Source organism: Schistocerca nitens, chromosome 8 (assembly GCF_023898315.1).
Source record: "Schistocerca nitens isolate TAMUIC-IGC-003100 chromosome 8, iqSchNite1.1, whole genome shotgun sequence".
Taxonomy (NCBI): Eukaryota; Metazoa; Arthropoda; class Insecta; order Orthoptera; family Acrididae; genus Schistocerca; species Schistocerca nitens.
In genome coordinates, this window is record NC_064621.1 from 134624934 (window position 1) to 134650715 (window position 25782).

Genomic DNA, 25782 nt, shown 5'->3' on the forward strand with positions numbered 1-25782 from the left:
TTTCATCCCATTATCCAAAGTGATCCTGATTTCAACAAGATGTGGTTCATGCAAGACGGAGCTCGACCCCATCGAAGCAGGAGAGTGATGTTCTGAAGGATCATTTTGGGGACCGTATTCTGGCTCTGGGGTACCCAGAGGCCTCTTATAGTCCTCGATTGGCTGCGATATTCTCCGGATCTGAACACATACGACTTGTTTTCGTGAGGCTGTTCAAATGGTTCAAATGGCTCTGAGCAGTATGGGATTCAACTGCTGTGGTCATTAGTCCCCTAGAACTTAGAACTACTTAAACCTAACTAACCTAAGGACATCACAAACATCCATGCCCGAGGCAGGATACGAACCTGCGACCGTAGCAGTCGCACGGTTCCGGACTGCGCGCCTAGAACCGCGAGTCCACCGCGGCCGGCATTTCGTGAGGCTGTACTAAAGACAAGGTGTACAGCAATAACCCCAAAACCACGCTGAGCTCAAAACAGTCATTCAGGAGGTCATCGACAGCAACGATGTTCCGAAACTTCAGCGTGTTATGCAGAACTTCGCTATTCGTCGGCGCCGCATCATCGCCAATAATGGTAGGCATATCGAATAGTTCTTTGAAGTCAGTACCGCCATTAGACTGTTTTTTATTTGCAGTGTTACATTTACACGATCATGATTTCGGCTTTAAAGTGCCATTATCAAGTGTTTTCTGACAGCATATTACACAATAACAGTGAAATACATAACAAGTGATGTTGAAATGTTCGTGAAATCTTATGGGACTTAACTGCTAAGGTCATCAGTCCCTAAGCTTACACACTACTTAACCTAAATTATCCTAAGGACAAATACACACATCCATGCCCCAGCGAGGACTCGAACCTCCGCCGGGATCAGCCGCATAGTCCATGACTGCAGCGCCCGAGACCGCTCGGCTAATCCCGCGCGGCATAACAAGTGATATAACCATAACAATCCATATTTATAATGCTTACTTACAATGTTATACAGTGCCTTAGATAGCGTACTGTCATATTTGAAATACACTATTAGACACATTGTCAAAGGCAAAAAACACTACTGCTACCCTTAGACAATGTGTCTAATAGTGTATTTTAAACACGACAGTATGCCATCTTAGGGACTGTATACCACTGTAAGTGAGCATTACAAATATGGATTCTTATGGTTATATCACTTGTTATGTATTTCACAGTTATTGTCTAATATGCTCTCAGAAAGCACTTGATAATGGCACTTCAAAGCCGAAATCATGATCGTGTAAATGTAACACTGCAAATAAAAAACAGTCTAATGGTGGTACTGACTTTAAAGAAATATATTATAAGTGTGGCCCCACATTATGAAAAAATTATTACATTCCGAACATGTCATAACCTAAATCCGAATATCTGTAGTGACGTTTACATGTTGAATAAAGTGTGTGCACGCCGTAGTTTGTAATTAATTTACTTTTTTTCTTATAGTTCAATAATTGTCACCCTGTATTTCTGTTTTCAGGGAACACGTTCTGTTTTATATAAAAAAATTAACATTTACGTTCATACAATGATGAAAGGCTGAAAGAATGACTGTGTATTTCTGCATGAGCTCTAGTCTAATTTTATCATCACGTGTCCTACTCTGTAAGAAACTTTTCGCCGCATGTTAGACGTGTCTGGTCATCTGTCAGCTCGCGTAGGAGGCCTGTGACCCTAATTAAAACCGAGAACACTTCTTTTATCACTGCTGAACGGGTCGCCTGAAATGAACAGGTCACTTGTTGTTGAGGAAATAATATCTGACGCGTTTCAGGCGTAGCCCATTCTTCAGAACGTCATAGAAAATCGCGAGGACGTATGTAAGTGACGCTATACTTTGCATAAAGACATTCTGTATCACATTTTGAAGATGGACAAATATAATTTGTTGAACAACAAGTGATCTCTTCATTTGAAGCGACCCATTCAACAGTGATGGTGTAAAGTGCTCTCGGGAATGTGAAGTGTCTATCAGCTGTATGCTTCTACGTGCATATTCAGTTTTCCATGAAAAGAACTCATACTTACGCCGGCTGGGTGAGATGTAATTAACGTCGTACGGCGATCTGTAAGGAAGGAAAAAAAAATGTTAAACTCAGTGTTAGCCATAAGCGCTCTAATACAGTTAATATTTGAAGTATCATCATCATCATCATGCTTCTTAGTCAGTGTAAATGTAGAATAAAACGCTGCTCAGCAGGGGACACATGAAAATTTAAAACAGAGCACGCTAGGGCAGTAAGGCACAAAATTAACAAAAATAAAGAGACTGGTGTGATCTTCGAAACAGTTTCCTTTTCAGTCGACAATCTCTAAACCTTATACACCTGAGAGTAAACACGAATTCTTCGCGGTATCCGTATTTGCAGGAGTGCTCGTCCAGCGAGATGCGAGGGAGAGCTTCGTGGACTTCGGTAAGTAGGGAAGAGGTGCTGGCCGAAGTGATGTCAGGGTGGGTCGTGTGTCGTAGCTGCGTAGCTTAGCTGTTAAGAACAAGGTTTCGGTTTCGAGTGCCGGTCCGATACACCGTTTTATTATTTCAAGAAGTTTCAGCTAGGAATTCGTTTAGAATTTAATGTACGATTCAGTGCGGCGACAAAATATACTGTTATTAATGGCAGCGGTGCTAAATCGTTTGGCAAAGAAATTGACTTGTCATGGTTTCACTCATACTTGCAATAAATTTTAAATGTATCTGCACGTCTATTAAATTTAAGTGCAATTTGTGTCTGGCATAAAACACGAAGATTACGAGGTGGGTACACGAAACGTTCCTACCTATACTCGAGTTTTGAATTGAACCGCTTCGTACAGCGTTAAGTACAGAACTATAGAGTGCCGTATCAGTTCGGTGCAGTAACGAGGGAGTCAAGTTGAAAGAACAGGTTAATGTTTTATGAACTGTAATTTCTTAGGTATCTGTGATATAAGAAAGTTACTGCATGTGTGAAACGCTGGACCGATGTAAGCAAGGGCGTTATGGCCCTAATCCGAGCAGATTGCCAGCCGCTGGTGGCCGAGCGGTTCTGGCGCTTCAGTCTGGAACCGCGCGACCGCTACGGTCGCAGGTTCGAATCCTGCTTCGGGCATGGTTCAAATGGTTCAAATGGCTCTAAGCACTATGGGACTTAACAGCTAAGGTCATCAGTCCCCTAAACTTAGAACTACTTAAACCTAACTAACCTAAGGACATCACAAACATCCATGCCCGAGGCAGGATTCGAACCTGCGACCGTAGCAGCAGCGCGGCTCCGGACTGGAGCGCCTAGAACCGCACGACCACCGCGGCGGGCCTTCGGGCATGGATGTGTGTGTTGTCCTTAGGTTGGTTAGGTTTAAGTAGTTCTAAGTTCTAGGGGACTTATGACCTCAGCAGTTGAGTCCCATAGTGCTCAGAGCCATTTGAACCAACCGAGCAGATTACATAAATGAATAAATAAACCAATCAATAAATTTTTATATCTGGATACGACAGCGACTGATTAACCTTCGAAACGATCCCGTGACGAAACGTACCGCTCTTTGTTGTAGCTTCTTCTCTCTTCTATCAATTCAACCTGGTGAGGGACTCAAACTGATGAACAATGCCAAAGAATCGGTCGAATGAGTGTTTAATGAGTGTTTTGTAAGTTACTTCTTCCGTTGATGAATTATATTTGCTCTAGATACTCCCAATGAATCTCAGTTTGGCATACCTTTTTCCTGCTATTTGTTTTACAGGGTCGTTCCACTTAAGGTCGCTCCGGATGGTTACTTCTAGATGTTTTAAGGTAGTTACAGTTCCCAGTGATTTGTCGCCAATAGCATAAACGCACATACTGGATTTCTTCGCCTGTGTATGCTCTATACGTTGCATTTTTTTTTACGCTGAGGGTCAACTGCTATTCTCTGTATCAATCGTCGATGCTCTGCACGTTTTCCTGCATTACGCTACAATCTTATGACGTTGCAATTTTCCTGTAGAAAACAGCATCGCCCGCGAATAAACGCACTCCGAAAGTGATCTACTAGATCATTAATATAAATTTTACGTAGCAAAGGCTTCATAACAGTCCCTTGGGGTACTCCTGAAATTACTTGTCCTATCTGAAGTGAAGTATTGTGTTCAGTCGCAAATTTGGTGCGATACTCGGTACGCTCGTAATTTATTCACTAAACGACAGTATGCAACTGAATCGAATGCCATCAGGAACGCACGGTACCAGTGAAAGGGCCCTGTGGCCACCTTTCATTAGTCCGGTAGCCCATTTTCACTAGTATTTCTCTTTCCTTCCTTGTTTCTCTTTTCTCATAATTATCATAGTGGCGTAATTGAATGAATGTGGTTGTGTGTCACGTTGCTAGACGGTGGCATAGTCTGCTGTAGAAAGTCTGCGATAGTCGTACAGATTCAGCAGGAGTGTACAGAATAGCCAACTCTCGAAGTGGTCAAGTAGGTAAAGAGGTTTTCGCTACTTGTGAGAAATCCACCTGCGTTAGGTTGGTGGCGGAAATGGCATCTTTGGGTTTTCCGGGTCACGCGGAGCGTGGAAGAGGCTGGAGAAGAAGCGGGAGGCAGTCTGCCGCCGGTACGGGAGGCGTCCACAGCTGTGCTCCAGTCGAAGAAGGGTGAGTTAGACTGAACGCGTGGCGCGTTGTTACTTGGCGAGGGGAGAGCTGTTAGCTTTTGGTCTCGCTTTTCAACTCTGAAAGATTGCTTTGCCTTGTCGCAGCAAGGAATGAAAAACTTTGGCAGATGTTTCACTAAGTAAATCTCTATAGCAGACTTGGATCCACCGGAAGAGCGCCACACAAAGGTGTCGATAAGAAGTGAGCACTAGCTTCTGTATGAATGTCTGTTTGCCTTCAGCTGTGCCTGTATAAGCTTTCATTTTTCTAAATATTAATAGCTTTGCCTTCTCGTAAATTTTCATTGCTTAATGTATCTTTCGTCCGTGGGGAGCCGACCACGTGGTTGAACATTAAAGTTTTGTTGGGCTACCGCCATCACTAACTGTCCGGTCTCATGCTTGTTTTAAAGATCTTTAACCGCTCATGATTGTGTGATGTGATATTGTTGCAACTTGGACACGATACCTACGAAGTGCATCTCCACAAACCACGTGGGCACGCGGGTATACTGCGAAACGTGTACCGCTTTACGAGTTATTGCGATCAGGCAACAGCAGTGGTATGAATGATTCACACCAATGATTTTAGGAGTAGATTATAACGGTGAATGTATCGATGCTTTTCTTTAATGTCCTAGGAATAAATGATTTTATCCACAATTTTCTCTTGTGTTCCGAGGTTACGTTTTTGCACCTAAGCCACTCACCTCATAGCTTTCCCGTTAGCACATACAACGCGTTTCCTTACGCACAGGTCCAGTGATTAGTTTCCTTTTTTTATTTTAAAACAAGTGCTTTAGATTAAGTCTTATTTTCAGGTGTGTTGCTGCGAGCTGATCTTATGCAGTGTTCATGCATGTTCTATTTTATTTTAAATGTTTGATTGTCGTGAACAGTGCGCGGGCAATACTATTAATTACGTCGCATCCTCTGTAAGCGATATCACGACGTGCGTATTTTTATGAGTTTTTGGTCTGTGATCAGATTAATTTATTTTCCGACTCGGCCAAACCTTTGATTAGTTGTATGGTTAGAGTCGGTGGCGACCCTAATCTTCTCACGTTAACTTCACAAGCAGGGAGAGGGGGAGGAGAAGATGGACAGAGGAGACGGACAGAGAAGGGGTGGAGGTGATGTGCAGAGAGAGGAGAGGGGGAGGTGCATTTGGAAATGTCGAGATGGACTGAGAGAGTGGGGAGAGAAGGAGATGGACAGAGAGAGGAGAGAGGAGAGGATGGTCAGATAGAGATGGAGGAGAAGTACAAAGAGAGGGGAGATGGAGAGGTTAGAGAAGGACAGATACAGTGGGGTAGGAGGAGGTGTTCAGGAAGAAGGGCTGAGGAGAGGGACAGAGAGGAGAGGGGGAGGAGATGGAGAAAGAGTTGAGTGGGAGATGTGAACAATATACTGACAGACGCGTGCTCTGGCGAAGCCGCGGCTAGGAGCCTAGTAGTCCTACGATTATGCAAGTGTATGTGAAGAAAATGGTTCAAATGGCTCTAAGCACTATGCGACTTATAATAATCTGAGGTCATCAGTCCCCTAGACTTAGAACTACTTAAACCTAACTAACCTAAGGACATCACACACATCCATGCCCGAGGCAGGATTCGAACCTGCGACCGTAGCAGCAGCGCGGTTCTGGACTGAAGCGGCTAGAACCGCTCGGCCACAGGGGCCGGCGTATGTGAAGACCGTTTTTTGAAAGCCATCAATTAACTTTACGAACTTTCGTCCAGTTTAGCACAAAGATTTGCGTCTGGCTGTTTGAGAAGGTCGAAATCGGTTATCTGAACGCGTACTGGAATCGGAAAACAGAATAGCTTCGTAACAAAACGACCTAGCAGGTGGGAGAGCTGTGCTGATGTGCAGTAGGTCACCCACAGACCGGTAGCTGCGGCTGCAAAATCGAACCGCAGGGGACCCACAAGAGAATCGCCTCCGTCAGTAATGAGCAATTTCGAGCAATATCGAGCGGGACCGGCCGCAGCACTTCATTCTGCACATCCGTTCGCAACAGATGAGTCACCGGCCGGCCTCTCTCTGCCAGAGCGTCCTGCGTGTGGCCGTGCGTACACGTGCGTGAGGACGCCTGCCCGCCGGCTACAGCGGCTGTGTCAGTGTGCGTGCGCTCCGGCTCTGACGCTGGCAGCGCAATCTGGCCCCCTTCCGGCTACCGCTGCAGCGGCAAACAAATGAGTGATGCACAGTGATCGCGGTACAGTCGCCGCCCACACCGTGTGCAACAGTAAAACAGCGCGTCCGCCACAGTTTCCGTCGCACGCGCTATCCCTGTAGCTGTACCAGCACTATAGTCCGATTTAAAGTAGTTGCGTCTGACGTTTAGTGTCCAATGTTGGGACGTATCGCGACACGCACTGCCTGCAGGAAGCCACCACAGCACTCCACTCTCTACGGCAATAGAAAATCGCTTTGAAGTCTCTATCTGCTAGAAAATCAACGTAAAAAAAATCTGAAATTCACGCACAGTGAATTTCTCCATAGCATATCTAAGTATGTCAAAAATCTGTTCTTAATTTTAGTTATGGTTCAAAAATCAAATGGCTCTGAGCACTATGCGACTTAACTTCTGAGGTCATCAGTCGCCTAGAACTTAGAACTAATTAAACCTAACTGACCTAAGGACATCACACACATCCATGCCCGAGGCAGGATTCGAACCTGCGACCCTAGCGGTCACTCGGCTCCAGACTGTAGCGCCTTGAACCGCACGGCCACTCCGGATGGCTTTAGTTATGATCAGAGTTATCTTATACAGGGTGGTCCATTGATAGAGACCGGGCCAAATACCTCACGAAATAAGCGTCAAACGAAAAAAACTACAAAGAACGAAACTTGTCTAGCTTGAAGGGGGAAACCAGATGGCGCTATGGTTGGCCCGCTAGATGGCGTTGCCATAGGTCAAACGGATATCAACTGCGTATTTTTGAAATAGGAACCCCCATTTTTTTATTACATAATCGTGTAGTACGTAAAGAAATATGAATGTTTTAGTTGGACCACTTTTTTCGCTTTGTGATAGATGGCGCTGTAATAGTCACAAACGTTTAACTACGTGGTATCACGTAAAATTCCGCCAGTGCGGACGGTATTTGCTTCGTGATACATTACCCGTGTTAAAATGGACCGTTTGCCAATTGCGGAAAAAGTCGATATCGGGTTAATGTATGGCTATTGTCATCAAAATGCCCAACAGGCGTGTGCTATGTATGCTGCTCGGTATCCTGGACGACATCATCCAAGTGTCCAGACCGTTCGCCGGATAGTTGCGTTATTTAAGGAAACAGGAAGTGTTCAGCCATATGTGAAACGTCAACCACGACCTGCAACAAATGATGATGCCCAAATAGGTGTTTTAGCTGCTGTCGCGGCTAATCCGCACATCAGTAGCAGACAAATTGCGCGAGAATCGAGAATCTCAAAAAAGTAGGTGTTGAGAATGCTACATCAACATCGTCTGCACGCGTACCATATTTATATGCACCAGGAATTGCATGGCGACGACTTTGAACGTCGTGTACAGTTCTGTCACTGGGGACAAGAGAAATTACAGGACGATGACAGATTTTTTGCACGCGTTCTGTTTAGCGGCGAAGCGTCATTCACCAACAGCGGTAACGTAAACCGGCATAATATGCACTATTGGGCAACGGAAAATCCACGATGGCTGCGACAAGTGGAACATCAGCGACCTAGGCGGGTTAATGTATGGTGCGGTATTATGGGAGAAAGGATAATTGGCCCCCATTTTATCGATGGCAATCTAAATGGTGCAATGTATGCCGATTTCCTACGTAATGTTCTATCGATGTTACTACAAGATGTTTCACTGCTTGACAGAATGGCGATGTGCTTCCAACATGATGGATGTCCGGCACATAGCTCGCGTGCGGTTGAAGCGGTATTGAATAGCATATTGATGACAGGTGTATTGGTCGTCGAAGCACCATACCATGGCCCGCACGTTCACCGGATCTGACGTCCCCGGATTTCTTTCTGTGCGGAAAGTTGAAGGATATTTGCTATCGTGATCCACCGACAACGCCTGACAACATGCGTCAGCGCATTGTCAATGCATGTGCGAACATTATGGAAGGTGAAATACTCGCTGTTGAGAGGAATGTCGTTACACGTATTGCCAAATGCACTGAGGTTGACGCACATAGTTTTGAGTATTTATTGCATTAATGTGGTATTTACAGGCAGTCACGCTGTAACAGCTTGCGTTCTCAGAAATGATAAGTTCACAAAGGTACATGTATCACATTGGAACAACCGAAATAAGATGTTCAAACGTACCTACGTTCTGTATTTTAATTTAAGAAACCTACCTGTTACCAACTGTTTGTCTAAAATTGTGAGCCATATGTTTGTGACTATTACAGCGCCATCTATCAAAAAGCGAAAAAAGTGGTCCAGCTAAAAAATTTATATTTATTTACGTACTACACGGATATGTAATAAAAATTGGGGTTCCTATTTTAAAAAACGCAGTTGATATCCGTTTGAACTATGGCAGCGCCATCTAGCGGGCCAACCGTAGCGCCATCTGGTTTCCCCCTTCAAGCTAGACAAGTTTCGTTCTTTGTAGTTTTTTCGTTTGATGCTTATTTCGTGAGATATTTGGCCTGGGCACTATCAATGGACCACCCTGTACATGCAGGGTCTTAGGAGGGTAAGTGCAGATATTTCTATTGATGACCGACGACAGTGTACTGAACAACGTTACAACATTATTTATTTTATTTGGTTACCAATAATTATTGCCACTGGAGATGGAGGCGTGGAGGCAAAAGAGATTGTGTTTACTGACGGGCGTTGTCCATTTCGTGTCATAGTTACGACCACGCAGAAAATATCAGGCAGTAAATTATGTGTTGTGTTTGCGGGGAGAATTATATACAGAAAGAAAACAACTATCACGTTGAAGTGGATAGATATTAAGGTACCAATTACCACAGTATCGGCACCTATACCCCTAACAATACATACGTATGGGGGTGAAAGTTGTCCGTACAAGGAACAGCATCAGACCTATCACAATATATCTCAATGAAAAACATTTTTTCGTTTATCGCCAAAGTAGCTCTGTAGATCTTTTCAAAGTTGCTTTAGACACGTCTAATCATAGGAAGAAATGACTGGTTGATAGAATACGCCCTGAGGCATCAGAGAATCGTCAATGTGGTACTGGAGCGAATTTCGGAGGCTGAAAATTTCAGAGGGGGACCAATGGACTTAGGGAGTAAGCAGACTCAGAAAGATTGCGATAGAAACGAACAAGCAAGTTACGTTGTCACGAAATGTGATATCTCGAAGAAGAATGTCAGCATGTTCCGCGAATGACATGCGTCAACAGGGCTGAAAAATGTCGAAATAGAAAGCAACACTGCAACGTTGCGTACACACCGCTGGTGAAACATCCAAATTCCTAGCAAACAGACAAACACGTCGGGTAGGTAGCCGTTAGACAGTTTCAAAAAGTACTGACACATACGATAAACTTCCGTATAAATGTTCGTACCTGATTACGCAAAACAGATATTTTGTCTTAATAAAAAAATCGGCGATGTGCACTTTTGAACTCGACACCGTGTTTCTTACACATGCGAAACCAAGGGGAGGGTCGGGGGCTCATAAAACCCTCCATAAGGTAGTTTATACTTTCACGTACGTTAGTTCCAACATTTTAAGTAATTTATCGAGAATAAGGCAGTATTAATACTAAGGATTTCGAAAGTGGTTAGGAGCTGTAATTTTTTGCTGTTTCCCTGGTAGCTGCAGGGATTGAGCAAAAAAAAAAAATAAATAAATAAATAAATAAATAAAATAAAAAAATGGAAACACTGCAAGAAATGCATGATTGAACATAAAGGCAGATGCTAGACAAGCCTAATGTTCTCATTAAGAGGCAAGTGTCAGTCGTGATAGGAAAGAGCTCTGAAGAAGAGAAATTTGTTAACATCGAGTATAGATTTAAGTGTCAGGAAGTCGTTTCTGAAAGTATTTGTATGGAGTGTAGCCATGTATGGAAGTGAAACATGGACGATAAATAGTTTGGACAAGAAGAGAATAGAAGCTTTCGAAATGTGGTGCTACAGAAGAATGCTGAAGATTAGATGGGTAGATCACATAACTAATGAGGAGGTACTGAATAGGATTGGGGAGGAGTTTGTGGCACAATTTGACTAGAAGAAGGGATCGGTTGGTAGGACATGTTCTGAGGCATCAGGGGATCACCAAATTATTATTGGAGGGCAACGTGGAGGGTAAAAATCGTAGAGGGAGACCAAGAGGTGAATACACTAAGCAGATTCAGAAGGATGTAGGCTGCAGTACGTACTGGGAGATGAAGAAGCTTGCACAGGATAGAATAGCATGGAGAGCTGCATCAAACCAGTCTCAGGGCTGAAGACCACAACAACAAGTGTCGTGGGTGCTTTCATAACCAAGCGAGCTGAAGAGGCACCACGTCGAAGATTTATAGCGGCTACAGGGAAAGGGGGAATACTTCATCCGCTAAATTACACCGCAGGCAATGTTTGTGTTTAGTGATCGTGACAGGGGGTCACTGAAGGGGATTGTAATGAAAATAGGAGGACGGTAGCTGCAAAAGTCACTGAAGAACTGAGCGTGGCACTGGCCAACACTGTCAGCACCAAAAAAAACATGAAGAGAGTTCCATAAACTGGGAATTCAGGGCGAGCAGGAATTACGAACCTACTCATCAGTAATGCTAATTTCCGTAACATGAAAATGTGGTGCTGAAACCATAAAGCCTGGATTATGAAACAATGGACGATAGTCATTTGGCTGGATGGATCTTGTTTCATGGGGTTTAAACTGCCATCGATTTGACGTCCTAAGAGTGAAACATGGCGTGGGCAGAGTGATAATTTGGCCAACCATATCGTGGTATTCCATGGGTCTGCTACTCTGCATTGTGGAATTACTGGCAAGCATATGTGACCATTGTGGCTGATCAGGTCCATCCCATCGTGCAATGTTTGTTCCCGGATGGTGAAGCTTTGTCCCACGACCACGGGACCTCTGTTCACACAGCTCGCTTCGAACGTGATTGGTTTTGTGAGCGGAAGGACGAATTGTTGCTTATCCCTGGGCGCACCACAAACACCAGATCTCTTATTGTTGAGCCATTGTGGCCTACTGTAGAGAGAGGGATGCATGTGATCACTATCCACCATCGTCACTCAAACTTGTCGCTATTTTGCTGGAAGAATAGTATAACATATAAGGGACTTGTATTTATCCATTCCGCTGTCAATGGAAGCATTTTTAGAATTCCAACAGATTTCCTACACTATATTACGCATGATAATATGTTGTGTTTTCTGTGTTTCCTTATTTTGTCCACCCCCTATATCACCAGCCGCAGTAGCATCTCACATTGTCGCTCTTCCGAACACTGCAGGGGTTTCAAATGTAACTCACCATGTCGATTGGTGTACAGTCCAAACATCAGGTACGATACGTTGCCCTCGCTCTTTCCCTTGAAACACGGATTGCGATAAGTAAAGAATTATAGCACCTCGGGATTCGAACCGCCCATTTGAGGGTCTAGCAGCCTCATGCGTTAACACCTCGACCTCGGTGAGCACTGAGAAATAGATTTTACTCGCGACTAATCTCAAAGAGTAGAATCTATCAACGGCAGATACGATTTACAGCAATGCGGAGCAATCCGCTAATCGTGGTCTCGCGGTAGCGTTCTCGCTTCCCGAGCAAAGGGGTCCCGGGTTCGGTTCCCGGCGGGGTCAGGGATTTTTCCTGCCTCGCGAAGACTGGGTGTTATTGTGTCGTGTGCATCATCATCATTCATCCCCATTACGGTCGGAGGAAGGTAATAGCAAACCATCTCCACTAGGACCTTGCCTAGTACGGCGGTGCGGGTCTCCCGCATCGTTCCCCTACGCTCTGTCACGGAGTATGGGACTTCATCATCATCATCAACTGAAAAATAATTATACGCAGGGACTTTGGAAAGTAAGTAACACGCGTCGCGACTGCTACGAGGGAGAGTACGTGTACTGTATGTCTTGCAAACACAATTCTGTGGCAGCGCGAATAACTGGTGCATCTCTTTGTTCTAATGAAATAGCGGGCCGATTGGAAGGATACTCCGAAGTAGAAATATGTGGAATAGTACGATTATCGTGGCTGAAACGTCTAAATTGCACACGGGTTCAATGTGAAATTCTGGCAGTGTAAGGACGAAATGAAGCGTCGCACTCAGCCGTAGTTAAACGCTGCCCACAATTTGAGTAAGCCCGGACAGACATGGGTGATGGAAATGAGCGGTTGGCGTCACTGGCCGTGAGGCCCCTTGCGGGGCAAGTCCGGCCGCCTTGACGCAGGTCTCATTACATTCGACGCCACATCGGGCGACCTGCGCGCCGGATGGGGATGAAATGATGATGATTGGGGCAACACAACACCCAGTCCCTGAGCGGAGAAAATCTCCGACCCAGCCGGGAATCGAACCCGGACCCGTAGGACGGCAATCCGTCACGCTGACCACTCAGCCATCGGGGCGGGCAGACATGGTTGATGAGTGATACGAAATGGAAGGAGCATGTTAAATTGTGATAGGGAAGGCGAATACTCGACTTCGGTTCATTGGGAGAATTTGAAGAAAGAGTGGTTCACCTGTAAAGACGTATTCTTGAGAACAGCTCGAGAGCTTGGGGTCCACACGAGGCGGGACTGAAGAAAGACACTGGAGAAATTTAATGCAGGCTGCTAGATTAGTTACCAGTTGGTTCGAACAAAATGTGAGTGTTACGGAGATGCTCCAGGAACTCAAATGGGAGTCACTGGAAGAAAAAAGATGGTTCAAATGGCTCTGAGCACTATGGGACTTAACATCTATGGTCATCAGTCCCCTAGAACTTAGAACTACTTAAACCTAACTAACCTAAGGACATCACACAACACCCAGCCATCACGAGGCAGAGAAAATCCCTGACCCCGCCGGGAATCGAACCCGGGAACCCGGGCGTGTCACTGGAAGAAAGGCGACGTCCTTTTCGAGAAACACTATTCAGAAAATTATTTAGGGAACCAGCAATCGAAGCTGACTGCCACACGATTTACTTCCGCTAACATACGTTACACGAAAGAACCATGAAGATAAGAGCCGGCCGAAGTGGCCGTGCGGTTAAAGGCGCTGCAGTCTGGAACCGCAAGACCGCTACGGTCGCAGGTTCGAATCCTGCCTCGGGCATGGATGTTTGTGATGTCCTTAGGTTAGTTAGGTTTAACTAGTTCTAAGTTCTAGGGGACTAATGACCTCAGCAGTTGAGTCCCATAGTGCTCAGAGCCATTTGAAGATAAGATCCGAGAAATTAGGGCTCATACAGAGGCATATAGACAGGCGTTTTTCCCTCGCTCTGTTTGCGAGTGGAACTGGAAAGAAAATGACTAGTAGTGGTACAGGGTACCCACCGCCAAGTACCGTGCAGTGGCTTGCGGACTGTCTGTGCAGATGTAGATGTAGATTCTGAGCTGGACAATGCCCATGCAATCGAGGAACTGATTCGCAGTAATCCCAGATTAACTGTCGCGGTCATAGTTCAGCAGATGTGCATCTCAATAGGCAGCAGGCCCGGATAGAGGGTATGGTGGCGGCGGACGGGGGGAGGGGGGGGAGACGTGGTACCTCCCCCGGGCAGAAATTTCAATGGGTGCCAAATTCTTATTCATGAAGAAAAAAACCTTGTTTCACAAAGCGCGTAACAATCAGCGCCCTTTAGTCTGTTGTTTATTCATATGTTTTTGAAAGCATCCCTGATGGTTTTTGAACATTTTCGAACACGTTCTAGGTTGATTTCTGAAAGAATAATAAGCTGATTTTTGAATGAGTGCACAATGTACGTGATGTCTCGGCCAAGGGAAACCTGTCGCATCTGGAAATAAAAAAAATTTCCCGCAGACAAAAGGGGACCGGACTATACGAGCTGAGCCGAATAAACCCGAACGCGTGAATGCCAGTCGCTGTTTGCTTATGTGACTGGGTGCACCAATGAACAGCGTTGTTATAATTATTAGCGAAATCCATAAATTCAGACCATCAGAGGGGAAATAAACAACTAACAGGTGCAAAAGGTAAGAAAGCTTACATATTAATCTTCTCGATGTATCCAGGAATTTTGACAAATTTTTGCTATAGCGCTACACTACTAAGGGCCAGTTGTACAATCCCTAATTAGCAGCCGCGTAAGTTTTATTCTCGGAATAGCGCGGAAAACGCGTTGTACGAACACGTAATAACGCCGAATCGGAGAATAAACGCGGGATAACTAAACTGGTGATTCTGGTAGAGTTAGTAAACTTACTCGGCAACAAGTTTTGACATGTCAGGAATAGCTATAGAATTAGTGATGACAAGGTCGTCTGTTAGAATGAAAAAGGAGAAGAAATGGGGACATGACACAAATTATATGGAAGAATATGCCGATTCCAAATATATCTAAAAGTTACGTAGTACTAATTTTCGATGTCATGCTTGAGAAACTGGAGTGTATGAATGAAATGTGAAACTATTTCCTAACATAAAAGTATTTTCTTGTAGTAGGCCTAATAGGTATTGATATTGGTACTTCGTGAATTATAAAATGGTTGAAATGGCTCTGAGCACTATGGGACTTAACTTCTGAGGTCATCAGTCCCCTAGAACTTAGAACTACTTAAACCTAACTAACCTAAGGACATCACACACATCCATGCCCGAGGCAGGATTCGAACTTGCGACCGTAGCGGTCGCGCGGTTCCAGACTGTAGCGCCTAGAACCGCTCGGCCACTCTGGCCGGCTCGTGAATTATATTCTGTCGTTTTATTTATGTAAATGAAGTTAATAAAAATGACCATTTGTGCCAAAACAGTCTCGCTTATTTGGCGTGTGTTACAACTACTGGCCTATTGCGTTTTATCTAGCAGACACCGGCAAAATAGACGTAATCAAATCGGGAAAGCACACATCATTGGTACTGTTTGTATTAACAGCTTTTCCAGTATTTGACAAGGACATTTAGATTTTTCGTGTAGCAAAACGTTTGACGAACTTTGATGAGGCAGTAAATTATTTCGTAGAAAGGAAGGCACGCCGCGTAAAGCTGTAGCAAGATTATAGAGGAAAAACGTGCTGGGCCCTATGGAGTGAAGAAAGGTATACAGTCTTGCTTGTCTCTTGTCTTCACCTGCTTTATGTTTCCAATATTTAATTTTATGTCACATAAAAGAGAAAGTTATTAGCTAACATGCAATAAAGATGTCAAATTTTCTGAAGAGTTCTTATTCTCCCAGTTACAAATAATCCCACCCAGTATTAATCGTGAGCTTCTGTTTAGGGGATAGAATGTTGAACCGCCCACTGGGCGCAGGCGAGGCACTACAGGACATTTTAATTTCCACTGTCATGAGTATAGGCTTGGTGGCTTCCATTACAAAGTATATACGCTTGAATTCAACTGAGCAAAATACAGTGACTCGCATTGGAAGAATGCTGCGTGAAGAGGGGTGGCACTGCACTTTGGCACATTTAAGGCCAAATATCATTTCCTTGAACATTTGCTGTGTGTCTCAGAAGTGGTGGTCAATATTCAGGGATGTGACAGGAATGATCATTCGAAACGAAAAGTGAAGTAAACGTGGGCTCTAAAACGCATACCTTAAGAACTATGAGCAATTCTTGATCTTCGATACAGTGACACAAATCTCTTCTGCTGAAGGCTCTTTGCTTTCCATATTTTGGGAAGTGGTAGTATGGACCAAAAAAAAAAAAAAAAAAAAAAAATGTCCTGTAAAGATGTGCTCTAAACTGCATACCTTAAGAGCCATGAGTACTTGTTCATCTTCGCTACTTTAAAACACAAGTCTCTAATGAACAAGTGATCATAACTTTTAAGCTATGCATTTTAGAGCATATATTTACTGGACTTTTTTTCTTGTTTTAGTCCTTACTACCGTTTCTCAAAATATGCAAAGCAAAGAGCTTTCTGTAGAAGAGATTTGTTTCACAGTATCGACGGCCAAGAATTGCTCATAGTTCATAAGGTATGCCTTTTAGAGGGAATGTTTACTTTACTTTTTTGTTTCGAATGATCATATCTGTCACATCCGTGAATACTGACCACCACTTCTGAAACACCCTGTAAATTTTATGTATCAAACTCTTCAGAAAGAGCCGGCCGCAGTGGCCGAGCGGTTCTAGGCGCTTCAGTCTGGAACCGCGCGACCGCTACGGTCGCAGGTTCGAATCCTGCCAGGGGCATGGATTTGTGTGATGTCCTTAGGTTAGTTAGGTTTAAGTAGTTCTAAGTTCTAGGGGACTAATGACCTCCGATGTTAAGTCCCATAGTGCTCAGAGCCATTTTTTTCTTCAGAAAGATGTGCGCTACAACATGAACATATTTTTTAGCTATTGATATTTCTTAAATTTACGATGTCCTATCTCAAACGCTCGAAGGGGAGGGAGCGCGTGTGGGGTCATGGAGGCACTATCAAGGTTTTGCCCCGGTTGTGAAACATCGTCGATCAGGGGCTGATAGGCAGTGCTCATTCCGTCGTCCGAAATCGTCTGCGGTATGGGAAACCACACACACACTCTCGGTTCCGCGATCATTGTCACCTGTACACAAAAAGGCGCAAAGTTTATTTGCTCTCTGCACTTTCTTGAGCGCTACTCCGTGGAAGGCAATAATTTCCTAAGCCGCATCATTATGCTCGATGAGACATGGGTCCATCATTTCACACCTGCAACAAAAAGACTCTCTATGGAATATACACAAACCGCTTCTACGGAGGAAACTGTTTTCTCCGGCTTTGAAGAGCTGGGTACACGGACTTTGTGGCAAAATGCGTATAACGCCGATCAGCACTTTGCAACACTGACATCGATGCGCAACGCCATAAATACACTACTCGACATTAAAATTGCTACACCAAGAAGAAATGCAGATGATAAATGGGTATTCATTGGACAAATATATTACACTAGAACTGACATGTGAATACATTTTCACGCAATTTGGGTGCATAGATCCTGAGAAATCACTACCCAGAACAACCGACTCTGGCCGTAATAACGGCCTTGATACGCCTAGGCATTGAGTCAAACAGAGCTTGGATGGTGTGTACAGGTACAGCTGCCCATGCAGTTTCAACACGATACCACAGTTCATCAAGAGTAGTGACTGGCGAATTGTGACGAGCCAGTTGCTCGGCCACCATTGACCAGACGTTTTCAATTGGTGAGAGACCTGGAGAATGTGCTGGCCAGGGTAGCAGTCGAAAATTTTCTGTATCCAACAAGGCCGGTACAGGGCCTGCAACATGCGGTCGTGCATTATCCTGCTGAAATGTAGGGTTTCGCAGGGATCGAATGAACGGTAGAGCCACGGGTCGTTACACATCTGAAATGTAACGTCCACTGTTCAAAGTGCCGTCAACACGAACAAGAGGTGACCGAGACGTGTAACCAATGGCACTCCATACCATCACGCCGGGTGATGCACCAGTATGGCGATGACGAATACACGCTTCCATTGTGCGTTCGCCGCGATGTCGCCAAACACGGATGCGACCATCATGATACTGTAAACAGAACCTGGATTCATCCAAAAAAATGACGTTTTGCCATTCGTGCACGTAGGTTCGTCGTTGAGTACACCATCGCAGGCGCTCCTGTCTGTGATGCAGCGTCAAGGGTAACCGCAGCCATGGTCTCCGAGCTGATAGTCCATGCTGCTGCAAACGTAGTCGAACTATTCGTGCAGATGGTTGTTGTTTGCAAACATCGCCATCTGTTGAGTCAGGGATCGAGACGTGGCTGCACGATCCGTTACAGCCATGCGGATAAGATGCCTGTCATCTCGACTGCTAGTGATACGAGGCTGTTGGGATCTAGCACGGCGTTCCGTATTATCCTCCTGAACTCACAGATTCCATATTCTGCTACCAGTCATTGGATCTCGACCAACGCGAGCAGCAATGTCGCGATACGATAAACCGCAATCATGACAGGCTACAATCCGACCTTTATCAAAGTCGGAAACGTGATGGTCCTCATTTCTCCTCCTTGCACGGGGCATCACAAGAACGTTTCACCAGGCAACGCCGGTCAACTGCTGTTTGTGTATGAGAAATCGGTTGGAAGCTTTCCTCATGTCAGCACGTTTTAGGTGTCACCACCGGCGCCAACCTTGTGTGAATGCTATGAAAAGCTAATCATTTGCATATCACAGCATATTCTTCCCGTCGGTTAAATTTCGCGTCTGTAGCACGTCATCTTCATGATGTAGCAATTTTAATGGCCACTAGTGTAACAACAGTCGTGTAAGATTAAGCAAAGCCATGGTTCTGCTGCATATCTATGCAACAGGCACATGGCTCTCACAACACAAACTCCGCTTCAACGTTTTCGATGGGCGTTTTGTAAGCATTCGTCATACACTCCTTATGTTGCACCATGCGATATCCGTCTTTTCAGTAAGCAGCAAGAACATCTTGGAGGGAAGCAGATTTTCCAATGATAAACAGGTTCACACAGCTAACATCGCCATCGTTGAGAAATTGAACTATCGCTAGAACGTCCCTACTGTTGTTTAGTGAGACTTTGTGACGATGTTGAAAAATAGAATCGTATATCTGCGTCTCTTTTAAGAGTTGTGCAGCATTCATTACTTGGCCTGCCATATTAAAGTGTAGCTTACTTTTAAAGGCCCCTTGGTAATTACAATTGAATGGGCTATGTTAGAACTAGTGTAACTTACTTTTTTATGTCCCCTCGGAATTACAATTATACAGGCTAGGATGGAACTCAGGTTTATTGTCATATAAGTCTGTCAACTATGCGGATGACTCAGTATTCACATCGCTGCTACACCCCTAGATTATTCGCACGTTTCACTATTAACACACCAGCGACAATATATTTGACATTTAAACCACATGCAGCGTCATAAATAGATTCATATCCGCCGAGCACGCGAACTAATTTTGTGTACCGACAGAATCCCAATAATTAAATGCTTGTATTAAACAGCACAGTTGAATATCAGTTAAATGAGATACAAGAGCCAACAAAATCTCAACACAGCAGCATCGGAGTGTGTAAATTTAATTACGTGGTCGCTGTCCGTAGTTATCCGACGTTAACGTGATATCGAAACAGCACCTAGCCTGCTTCTCTGAAAATAGAAACATAGATATTAACACTCCAGTTCGGCGAAACTTTTAATACTGATACCACTTTTCATCCGCAGTACTGGGACTGAGGTGCCGCAGTGGCTAGCACATTGGGCTCGCATGCGGGCGGAAGGTGGTTCAAACCCGCATCTGGCCATCGTAACTTAGGTTCCCCCTGATTTTCCTAAATCGCTTCAGGCAAATGTCAGGACGGTTCCTTCGAAAGGACACAGCGAATTTCCTTCCCCCTCATTGCCTAATTCGAGATTGTGTTCCGTCCCTAATGGCCTCGTTGTCGACGGGACGTTAAACACTGATCCCCTCCGTAGTACTGGAAAATTGGGCAGGACACAATTTAAATGCATCTCACCGACGCATACAAGAAGCTTACCATTTTCGCTGTAAGTTCAGTTAAATCATTCATCATGGTAAGTAGCTTGAAAGAGGAAACACATTTAAACGCGAATGAGTATGTCCAGTATCACGCGTATTTTTTTTTTTTTTTTTTTTTGTCATCAGTCTACTGACTGGTTTGATGAGGCCCGCCACGAATTCCTTTCCTGTGCTAACCTCTTCATCTCAGAGTAGCACTTGGAACCTACGTCCTCAATTATTTGCTTGGCGTATTCCAATCTCTGTCTTCCTCTACAGTTTTTGCCCTCTACAGCTCCCTCTAGTACCATGGAAGTCATTCCCTCATGTCTTAGCAGATGTCCTATCATCCTGTCCCTTCTCCTTATCAGTGTTTTCCACATATTCCTTTCCTCTCCGCTTCTGCGTAGAACCTCCTCATTCCTTACCTTATCAGTCCACCTAATTTTTAACATTCGTCTATAGCACCACATCTCAAATGCTTCGATTCTCTTCTGTTCCGGTTTTCCCACAGTCCATGTTTCACTACCATACAATGCTGTACTCCAGACGTACATCCTCAGAAATTTCTTCCTCAAATTAAGGCCGGTATTTGATATTAGTAGACTTCTCTCGGCCAGAAATGCCTTTTTTGCCATAGCGAGTCTGCTTTTGATGTCCTCCTTGCTCCGTCCGTCATTGGTTATTTTACTGCCTAGGTAGCAGAATTCCTTAACTTCATTGACTTCGTGACCATCAATCCTGATGTTAAGTTTCTCGCTGTTCTCATTTCTACTACTTCTCATTACCTTCGTCTTTCTCCGATTTACTCTCAAACCATACTGTGTACTCATTAGACTGTTCATTCCGTTCAGCAGATCATTTAATTCTTCTTCACTTTCACTCAGAATAGCAATGTCATCAGCGAATCGTATCATTGATATCCTTTCACCTTGTATTTTAATTCCACTCCTGAACCTTTCTTTTATTTCCATCATTGCTTCCTCGATGTACAGATTGAAGAGTAGGGGCGAAAGGCTACAGCCTTGTCTTACACCCTTCTTAATACGAGCACTTCGTTCTTGATCGTCCACTCTTATTATTCCCTCTTGGTTGTTGTACATACTGTATATGACCCGTCTCTCCCTATAGCTTACCCCTACTTTTTACAGAATCTCGAACAGCTTGCACCATTTTATATTGTCGAACGCTTTTTCCAGGTCGACAAATCCTATGAAAGTGTCTTGATTTTTCTTTAGCCTTGCTTCCATTATTAGCCGTAACGTCAGAATTGCCTCTCTCGTCCCTTTACTTTTCCTAAAGCCAAACTCATCGTCACCTAGCGCATTCTCAATTTTCTTTTCCATTCTTCTGTTTATTATTCTTGTAAGCAGCTTCGATGCATGAGCTGTTAAGCTGATTGTGCGATAATTCTCGCACTTGTCAGCTCTTGCCGTCTTCGGAATTGTGTGGATGATGCTTTTCCGAAAGTCAGATGGTATGTCGCCAGACTCATATATTCTACACACCAACATGAATAGTCGTTTTGTTGCCACTTCCCCCAATGATTTTAGAAATTCTGATGGAATGTTATCTATCCCTTCTGCCTTATTTGACCGTAAGTCCTCCAAAGCTCTTTTAAATTCCGATTCTAATACTGGATCCCCTATCTCTTCTAAATCGACTCCTGTTTCTTCTTCTATCATGCGTAGTTCAAATGGCTCTGAGCACTATGGGACTTAACATCTATGGTCATCAGTCCCCTAGAACTTAGAACTACTTAAACCTAACTAACCTAAGGGCATCAAACAACACCCAGTCATCACGAGGCAGAGAAAATCCCTGACCCCGCCGGGAATCGAACCCGGGCGCGGAAATCACGCGTAGTAACCGTAATTGTATAAGCTTGTACTTTGGCAGTAGGATGAAATCACTTTACCTTTCTACAATAGTAGAGGCAGGTATGTTACAGTATGTTTGTGTTGCGGACGGAAGTGGGTCACTCGATATATCTGAAGAAGTTCTCTTAACTTTATTATAACGGGGAAATACCTAAAACCTAGCAAGTACGGTAGATCGCTGGTCGCTCGAGTATGATACATAATAAATTTGGTTTTGTGCATCATCCTGTTAACTGTCGTGCACTAATTGACAAATTACAGCATTATTGCCGGGACACTTCAGAACGTTAGATTGAACTATCCTGTTAGGGAGCGTTCTTCGTGAACGTGCTTGGGCATATTGGCTTGGCGGTATTTGAGCCGTGCCGTAAACGTTGTTGCGTATCATACTGTTCGTGAAAATTGGAGCACGCACAAGGAATGGCCTGCATCTCTCCAAAATCGGGGGATGTGTAGAACAGTGGAACCATATTAAGTCATTAAGGTTGTAGAGAGATGGTGTGCAGTAGGCCCAGCAGCGACAGATTTGTGTGACTGGAGAGGTTAGTGTTACTTCACGCTTCCGTTGGTGCAGAGCCGTCAAACGAAGCAGAAACCTGCAGCCATGTGCCGAGATGACTGGTCGACGTCAAAGGGAGCAACATTAACATGTGAGTAAGTTCAAACGGGGCAGAATGATTGGCCTCCGTGCAACGGACTTGTTGCTCCGTGACATTGCGGCTCCTACAGGACACGCTGTACTATGATGCGTGTGTGGAACCACAGGATAGAAGAAGATCATACACAGTGGTCACAACGCTGAATGACCGCCATTCCCTCCGTCTCGACATAACCGACAAACCAGCTTGCTCCACATTGTCGGCTCGAGGTTGGGGCACTGCAACGGTCGTGGACCTGTCTGTATCTGCTGAGCGCCAAACTGGTGGGTGTGACGAAGTTTTCTCGAGCGCTTTGAGTCGTGCTCAAACACACCACTACTACGGTCTCAAGAAAGACACAATGCTTAAGAATTATGTGATTAACTATTAAAATGAGTGGCATGATTCGGAAGCCAGGCACCGAAGTTCAGAACAGTATTTCATTGACAAGACTGATATGAAATTGTGTTTCTTTCTCCCTGGTTGATGGTTATGAACCGAATCCGGCTGCAATAAATGCGAAATTATAATGTACCACCGTGTCATGTATCTCCTACGGAGAAAGTTGGTTCAAATGGCTCTGAGCACTATGGGACTCAACTGCTGAGGTCATTAGTCGCCTAGAACTTAGAACTAGTTAAACCTAACTAACCTAAGGACATCACAAACATACATGCCCGAGGCAGGATTCGAACCTGCGACCGTAGCGGTCTTGCGGTTCCAGACTGCAGCGCCTTTAACCGCACGGCCACTTCGGCCGGCCTACGGAGAAAGGTACAGTTTCTAATCTTCATATTTGTTATACTTCGTCATCGAAAAGCTAGGACGAACTTTAGAGGAAAGAAAATCCGTAGTTAAAGGGAATGAAACTCCCATTCGCTGCGTAATATTTGCGGATAATATTGCCATAATATCTGATAGAGAAAAAATACGCAGAATATACTACCTAGATTTGCAACTATTCTGAAAAGTTTGCTTTTAAAAGGAAAAATCCAATTTAAATTGTCACAGAAAGAAAATCAATGATCAGACGGACACATGAGATCAAAAATTAAAGTAAGAGAATATAAAAGCTTGATGAATTTCTCTGATAGGGAAAAAATACGCAGAATATACTTCCTAGATTTGTAACAATTCAGAAAAGTTTGCTTTTAAAAGGAACAATCCAATTTAAATTGTCACAGAAAGAAAATCAAAGATCTGACTGACACATGAGATCAAAAATTAAAAAAAAAGAGAATATAAAAGCTTGATGTATTTGCGTATTTAGGCGCGTAACCACAGAAGAAAACAGATGCAGTATGGAAACTGGAAAAATAGATTCAACAGCAAACTCAGTTCTTATGAAATGTGATGTCTATTATTGAATAAGCCGTTTATTATAGGGAAAAAAGAAAAAAAAGTTCAACAGGCTCATCTGGAAGTGTTCTGAAATGTTGACGTAGCTGAAGAACAATGGAAAGTATTAGGTTGGCGCATAATATCGTAGAGTTTTTGTTTTGTGTGTTGGCATTCCGATTACTATGAATTTATCCACTGATTATCATTTTTCCTTGTAGTTCACTGTTGCTATTTGACTTTTGCATATTATAATTTTGTTATTTAGAGACAGTGAGCGGAGCTGTGGACGTTACAAAATAGACTGCTAAGTAGAGAAATCGAAACGTTTTCGACGTATTCTTCTGTTTGAGGTCAACAGAGGGTTGACAGCAGCGGAGGCAGTCAGAAATATTTGGGCTGTGTACAGGAATAATGCCACTGAGAGAGATGGTATTCTTCTTAGAGGATCGTTTTGACATTAGACCTTCAGGTCTTGAGGAAGACCGTTCATTAATCCACGATGATCCACTTCAGTGTGCACTAGAGAACTGGCACATGTGATGAACTGTGATCATTCCACCATCGTGCCACATTTGCAGGTGGTGGGGAAGGTTCAAAAATCGAGTGTATGAGTACCGTATCTCAGAGCCAAAATTACAAAAATCTGCGAGTGGCCATAGGTTCATTTCTACTTGCTCGACATCCTTGGCTCGTGAACCCCACCGACCATTCCTATCCTGTGTCGCCACTGGTGACGAGAAATTGTGTTCCCAGAATGAGATTTGCACTCTGCAGCGGAGTGTGCGCTGAAATGAAACTTCCTGGCAGATTAAAACTGTGTGCCGGACCGCGACTCGAACTCGGGACCTTTGCCTTTCGCGGGCAAGTGCTCTACCAACTTTGTGTCTTTATGCCAGAGAAAGAAAGAGAAAAGAATAGTTAACCCAAAACAAAGCAGTAACTGCTTGTACAAAGACCTGCGTGCAATCACAAAAGATTGCGAGGTGCCGGGGCTAGTAGTGTATTTATCACTAAATTCTACTAGAATCCACATGTGTAAATCATGCTCTAAGCCCCCCCTATTCTAACTCCGACTTTTGCTGTTGCACAAGGATAAAAAAAAAATACGCGAACTGACTCTAATCAACCCTGCTAGTGGAGTAGAAGAGAGTTTGGCACCTGCAATAATTTAATTTGATACATAAGTTAAATAAACAAAGGTTTCATTAGCATAGTGAGGAATGATAGGGTTGCTCTATCGATTAACAGAATGAAAGTTCTGTTCAAAATAACAATATGATTTATTAAGCTTAAACACAGAATAGTAAAAGAAACACAGGAAATTTATAAATCATCAAATTGGCTAAAATTGGAGATTCATACAAACACTATAAAGGTGAAGTTGTCCCCAACTTAGATCCTGAGGTTTAAGACGAAGTGGTATGTGGAGCCAATTCCTTTCCACTCAAATCTCAAGAGAGACACACAGCTAACCCAATAGTAATTGCTGTTACTCGAAACTGAACACAGTTAGAAAAGGATGAACAGGCGCGCTCTGCTGAGCTCTGATTATCACCTAGGAAAAATCCCTATCTGCCGGTGCTGCGGACGTACATTACCAACAGTCTTCTTATCTCCCAGAACACGATCTGGCGTACCGCAGGCGAGGGCTGGCTGCTTCGACGTGCTCGACCGAAAGGCGACTGCCGA

The 25782-nt window shown here is 44.1% G+C and overlaps 1 protein-coding gene across 3 annotated transcripts in view; it reads right to left on the reverse strand.

The window, feature by feature from the left end:
- Positions 1-25782, reverse strand: part of LOC126198890 (semaphorin-2A-like) — a 1278287-nt gene that overhangs the window by 986720 nt on the left and 265785 nt on the right. For 2 of the 3 annotated variants that reach the window (XM_049935505.1, XM_049935503.1), the window contains exon 2: positions 2055-2092. The exons of the other annotated variant lie outside the window; for it this stretch is intronic. The gene's annotated coding sequence lies outside the window, so the exon portion shown is untranslated. The remainder of the gene's footprint in view (positions 1-2054; positions 2093-25782) is intronic. 3 annotated transcript variants of the gene reach the window in all.